This window comes from Bubalus bubalis, chromosome 9, assembly GCF_019923935.1.
Source record: "Bubalus bubalis isolate 160015118507 breed Murrah chromosome 9, NDDB_SH_1, whole genome shotgun sequence".
In the NCBI taxonomy this organism is placed as follows: domain Eukaryota; kingdom Metazoa; phylum Chordata; class Mammalia; order Artiodactyla; family Bovidae; genus Bubalus; species Bubalus bubalis.
In genome coordinates, this window is record NC_059165.1 from 101,636,820 (window position 1) to 101,642,589 (window position 5,770).

Here is a 5,770-nt window from a genome sequence, read left to right on the forward strand (position 1 = left end):
CTGGGCACCAAGGGAATATAAAACCAAAGAAAGTTTCTTACCACAGTCTCTCAGGAACCGTTTGAGTTTATTAGATCTGTATTCTCTTTCATGTCCAATCTTTATTTCTCTCTCTCTCTCTCTCTCTCTCTCTCTCTCTCTCTCTCTCTCTCTCGTATATAGAGATATATATTGTTGTTGCTGTTGTTCAGCCTCTAAGTCATGTCTGATGCTTTGTGAAACAGCAGTTTCAGAATCACCTTTTTCCTCAACATCCTCTGACACCTTCTCTCCTCACTCTCCCTCCTTCTCATTTCCCTGACCACACTGGCTTTCTTTTTTTCAACTAGAACATCTTAAAAAAGCACCTTTCCCAGGGCCTTTGCAATGGCTGTTCACCCTGCCAGGCACACACGCTGATAAGTTCATGACTCCTGATCTCTCTTCCATGAGGTCTCTGTTCAAATGTCACCTTATTTGCTGTCTTACCTGAAGACCCATAAAAATAGCATCCCTTCTTTTCTCTTCCCTTTATACTTGCTTTCTTTTTATTCATAGTATGTGTCACCATATGACATGCTATATATATTTTATTTGCTATATTAATTCTCCATGACTGGATTTTAGGAGATTTTGAATACCAAAACACTGTACTCATTGTATGAACAAAATATTGACATCAATTTCCTAATTGCAAAATATATAAGGTAGCATTTCAACAATGTGAGTAATGCTCACTTGCATGAAAATTAGTCATGTTTTTTTCCCTTTACTTGTAGTCACTTCCACCACATGGCACCGAGGATCATCACAGGTGATTCAGAATTTCTTCTTCTGGGATTCTCAGAGGAACCAGAACTGCAGCCCTTCATATCTGGGCTTTTCCTCTGCATGATCAATGTGTTTGGAAACCTGCTCATCCAACTGGCTGTCAGCTCAGACTAGCACCTCCACACCCCCATGTACTTCTTCCTCTCCAACTTTTTCTTCATAGACGTCTGCTTCACCTCCACTACCCCCAGAGATGCTGTGGAACATCCAGACACAGAGCCAAGTTATTACCTATGAAGTCTGCATCACCCAGATGTATTTTTTTTTTACACTATTTGCAGGGTTGGATGACTTCCTCCTGACTGGGATGGCCTATGACAGCTTTGTGGCCATCTGCCACCCCCTGCACTTCACAGTCATCAGGAATCCCCAAATCTGTGGAATTCTGGTTCTGGTTAGCTGGGCCGTCAGTGTCCTTCATTCATTGTTACAAATCTTAATGGTGTTGAGACTGTCCTTCTGTAGAGAGCTGGAAATCCCTATTTCTGTTAACTCAACCAGATGGTCCAACTTGCTTGTTCTGACAACATTCTTCATGACACAGTGATGTACTTTGCTGCTGGGCTGCTGGCTGGTGCTCCCCTGCCTGTCTGGACATTTTATTCTAAGATAGTTTCCTCCATATGTGGAATCTCGTCAGCTCAGGAAAAGCTTAAAGCATGTTCCACCTGTGTGTCTCACCTCTCAGTTGTCTCCTTGTTTTATTGTACGAGCTTAGGGGTGTACCTTAGCTCTTCAGCTACCCAGAGCTCACACTCAAGTGAAATTGCCTTGGTGATGTACACTGTGGTCACATCAATGCTGAACCCCTTCATCTACAGTCTCAGGAACAAAGATATAAAAATGGCTCTGAAAGCATTCTTTAGGATGACAACTATTAAAATGCCAATTGCTCCAAGCTGAAGAAGGGAGCGTGAATGAAATGTTTAAAACCTTACAGGGAGAAGCTACCATTTTTTATCAGATTCTGGAAGTAGAAGTTTCCCCTTCCATTTGTTTCTTGGCGTTTCCATTTCTTTGACTTCACCTCCTTCATAAATTCATGTAACTCACTTGATTAAGCTTAGTGATTTCCCTTTTATCCAAGAGTTGTTCATGTTGTGGTTTCCCTCTCTCTCAAATTTGTTTTGAAATTTGGACCTGAACAACATGGGAATTACTGTTTATCATGCAAGTTGATAGAATTCTTAAAAAGTGTATTCTCAAATAATATTTGAAGTATTAAATGCTTTTCTTTCATTTTAATAAAGAATAGTCAGGAGTTGTACTGATCCTATGGGGGTGGGGTGGGGGAACTACTCAAGACATTCATGACTATTTATGTGTTTATAACAAGGAAAATCTCAGACCATTGATTTAATGTTTGCATACATCATTCCTTTATCTATCACCACCTTAGCTGCTCTTCCTGATATTCTGAACTTTAACATATACTACGTCTTGTTAGTTGTCATTCTATTTGCCTCTTTAGGATTCCATTCCCTTATTCAGATTTATTTCCATAATACCTATTTTGTTTGTTCATGCTTACACGCTCAGTCCTGTCTCTTTGCAATCCTTTGGACTGTACCCAGCCATACCCCTCTGTCCATGGGATTCTCCATGCAAGAATACAGGAGTGGCAGGTGGGGGTCGGGGGTGGGGTGTGCGGTCCTATGTACGGTCAACATCTGCCTAAGGTGCGCCTGTTGTACACCCAGAAAACCAAGCAGCAGTGACAGGGGAAGCAATAAGTCACAGCGACTGCCCTCGCCAAACACCCAGTCACCTGAGCTGCTCGGACCTGGGAAGGACACAAAATGAAGGCCCAACTGAGTCTGCACCTCTGAGGACTACCTGAGTACGTGAACCTGAGCGGCTTAGACCTGGGAAGTGCATACAACCCAGGGCCAGCCTCAGACAGTTCCCGGAAGAGCAACTTAGAGCCTAAGCAGTGTAGACAGGGAAAGCACACATGCCATGAATGCGGGCAAACCAAGTGTGGCCAAGACACTGTGAGCACACGACGCTGTTATTTGTTTGCAGTGTGCCTCCCTCGCCACAGCACGACTGAACAAGTGAGCCTAAAAAGATGTCCACCACTGCCCCCTTGTGTCAGGTCAGAAATTAGACACTGAAGAGACCAGCAAACAGAAGAAGCTAAAACAGAAGGAACCGCCTTGTAAGTGACAGGTGCAAAAACCCTGTAGTTAGCAACGACTACATAGGAAGGGGCCTATAGATCTTGAGAAGTATAAGTCGGATCAAGGAACTATCTGAAAGTGAAGAATAGATGGAGAAGTCTTGAGCCTAATTTAAGAATAAGACTGAAAACCAGAGGCAGGAGGCTTAACTCCAAATCCTGAGAATACCAGAGAACTCCTGACTCCAGGGAACACTAATCAACAGGAGCTCATCAAACGCCTCCATACCTACACTGAAACCAAGCACTACCCAGGGGCCAACAAGTTCCAGAGCAAGACATACCATGCAAATTCTCCAGCAACACAGGAACATAGCCCTGAGCTTCAATATACAGGCTGTCCAAAGTCACTCCAAACCCATTGCCATCTCAAAACTCATTACTGGACACTTCCTTGCACTCCAGGGACAGAAATCCAGCTCCACCCACCAAAACACCAACACAAGCTTCCCTAACCAGGAAACTTTAACAAGCCACCCGTACAACCCCACCCACAGTGAGGACATTCCACACTAAATAGAACTCCACATACTGCCAGAATACAGAAAGGTCACCCCAAACACAGCAATATAAACAAGATGAAGAGACAGGAATACCCAGCAGGTAAAGGAATAGGATAAATGCCCACAAAACCAAAGGAAAAAAAAAAAAAAAAAAAAGAGGAAGAGATAGGGAATCTACCTGATAACGAATTCTGAATAATGATAGTGAAAATGATCCAAAATCTTGAAAACAAAATGGAGTTAGAGACAAATAGCCTGGAGACAAGGATTGATAAGATGCAAGAAAGGTTTAAAAAGGACCTAGAAGAAATAAAAAAGAGTCAATATGTAATGAATAATCCAATAAGTGAAATAAAAAACACTCTGGAGGGAACCAACAGTAGAATATCGGAGGCAGAAGATATGATAAGTGAGGTAGAAGATAGAATGGTAGAAATAAATAAATCAGAGAGGAAAAATGAAAAACAAATTAAAAGAAATGAGGACAATCTCAGAGACTTCTGGGACAATGTTAAATGCCCCGACATTTGAATCATAGGAGTCCCAGAAAAAGAAGACAAAAGGAAAGACCATGAGAAAATACTTGAGGAGATAATCATTGAAAATTTCCCTAAAATGGGGAAGGAAATAATCACCCAAGTCCAAGAAACTCAGAGAGTCCTAAACAGGATAAACCCAAGGTGAAACACCCCAAGACACATATTAATCAAATTAACAAAGATCAAACACACACACAAAAAACAAATATTAAAGCAGCAAGGGAAAAACAACAAATAACACACAAGGGATTCCCATAAGGATAACAGCTGATCTTTCAATAGAAGCTCTTCAGGCCAGGAGGGAATGGCAGGACATACTTAAAGTGATGAAAGAAAATAACCTACAGCCCAGATTACTGTACCCAGCAAGGGTCTCATTCAAATACGAAGGAGAAATCAAAAGCTTTACATACAAGCAAAAGCTGAGAGAATTCAGCACCACCAAACCAGCTCTCCAACAAATTCTAAAGGATCTTCTCTAGACAGGAAACACAGAAAGGGTGTATAAACTTGAACCCAAAACAATAAAGGAAATGGCAACAGGATCATACTTATCAATAATTACCTTAAATGTAAATGGGTTGAATGCCCCAACCAAAAGACAAAGACTGGCTGAATGGATACAAAAACAAGACTCCTATATATGTTGTCTACAAGAGACCCACCTCAAAACAAGGGACACATACTGACTGAAAGTGAAGGGCTAGAAAAAGATATTCTATGCAAATAGAGACCAAAAGAAAGCAGGAGTAGCAATACTCATATCAGATAAAATAGACTTTAAAACAAAGGCTGTGAAAAGAGAAAAAGAAGGACACTACATAATGATCAAAGGATCAATCAAGAAGAAGATATGACAAATATATATATATATATATACAACATTGGAGCACCACAATCTGTAAGACAAATGCTAACAAGTATGAAATGGGAAATTAATAATAACACAATAATAGTGGGAGACTTTAATACCCCACTCACATGTATGGATAGATCAACTAAACAGAAAATTAAGAAGGAAACACAAACTTTAAATGATACGACAGACCAGTTAGACCTAATTTATATCTATAGGACATTACACCCCAAAACAACGAATTTCACCCTTTTCTCAAGAGCACACGGAACCTTCTCCAGGATAGATAACATCCTGGGCCAAAAACCTGCTGCTGCTGCTGCTAAGTCGTTTCAGTCGTGTCCGACTCTGTGCTACCCCAGAGATGGCAGCCCACCAAGCTCCTCTGTCCCTGGGATTCTCCAGGCAAGGACACTGGAGTGGGTTGCCATTTCCTTCTCCAGGGCCAAAAAATCTAGCCTTGGTAAATTCAAAAAAAAATTGAAATCATTCCAAGTATCTTTTCTGACCACAATGCAATAAGATTAGATCTCAACTACAGGAGAAAAACTTAAAAATTCCAACATATGGATGCTGAACAACACGCTGCTGAATAAACAACAAATCACAGAAGAAATAAAAATATGCATAGAAACGAATGAAAATGAAAACATAACAACCCAAAACCTGTGGGACACTGTAAAAGTAGTGTTAAGGGGAAGGTTCATAGCAATACAGGCATACTTCAAGAAACAAGAAAAAAGTCAAATAAATAACCTAACTCTACACTTAAAGCAATTAGAAAAGGAAGAAATGAAGAACCCTAGGGTTAAAAGAAGGAAAGAAATCTCAAAAATTAGGACAGAAATAAATACAAAAGAAACAAAAGAGACCATAGCAA

The 5,770-nt window shown here is 40.6% G+C and overlaps 1 pseudogene; it reads left to right on the top strand.

The window, feature by feature from the left end:
* The first annotated feature begins 771 nt into the window (after positions 1 to 771).
* LOC123335293 lies at positions 772 to 1,713 on the top strand (annotated as a pseudogene).
* The last annotated feature ends 4,057 nt before the right edge of the window (positions 1,714 to 5,770 follow it).